Source organism: Leptodactylus fuscus, chromosome 1 (genome assembly GCF_031893055.1).
Source record: "Leptodactylus fuscus isolate aLepFus1 chromosome 1, aLepFus1.hap2, whole genome shotgun sequence".
NCBI classification, from domain to species: Eukaryota; Metazoa; Chordata; class Amphibia; order Anura; family Leptodactylidae; genus Leptodactylus; species Leptodactylus fuscus.
The window spans coordinates 135,561,302-135,561,880 of record NC_134265.1 but is presented as its reverse complement, the minus strand read 5'-3'; positions in this window follow the sequence as shown (position 1 = coordinate 135,561,880).

Here is a 579-nt window from a genome sequence, read left to right as displayed (position 1 = left end):
TGTGTACATTGTATTCTTTATATTATACAATGTTGTAGATTTGGTTGTTTGCTTGTAACTGTACTAGATATGTAGGAGGTCATTAGAAAGATATTTGGGAATTTCAAGCATGACAGTGTCTTTTGTACCCAAACTAAAAATACCACAATGCTACTGTACATTCTCACCCAGCAGGGCAACAGTTGTATCTTCTCCCTATCGAAGGGTGTTGTTTATCATGGCAGCCCTTTTTGTTTCTGCCACAGTTTATAATACTTGGCAGTTTAAGGTAAGGTTCACACTACCATTGGATTCCATTATGAAGGTGTCCGTTTGAAAAACAAAAACAAAGCAGACACCTATCATAACAGACACAAACGGATTTCGATGTTAAGAAAAATAACAGACACTTGCCATCGTTTTTTTCTAACAGACAGAAAAGTCCTGCATGCTGTACTTTTTGTCCGCTGGCAAAAAATGGACTTGGGTGTAAACAAGCACAAACGGACACAAGATAAAATCCCATTGAAATGAATGGAAATTTTAATGTATTTCTGAGTGTCCGTTGCTAAAATCTTGTAACGCCCAATAGCTACAGAC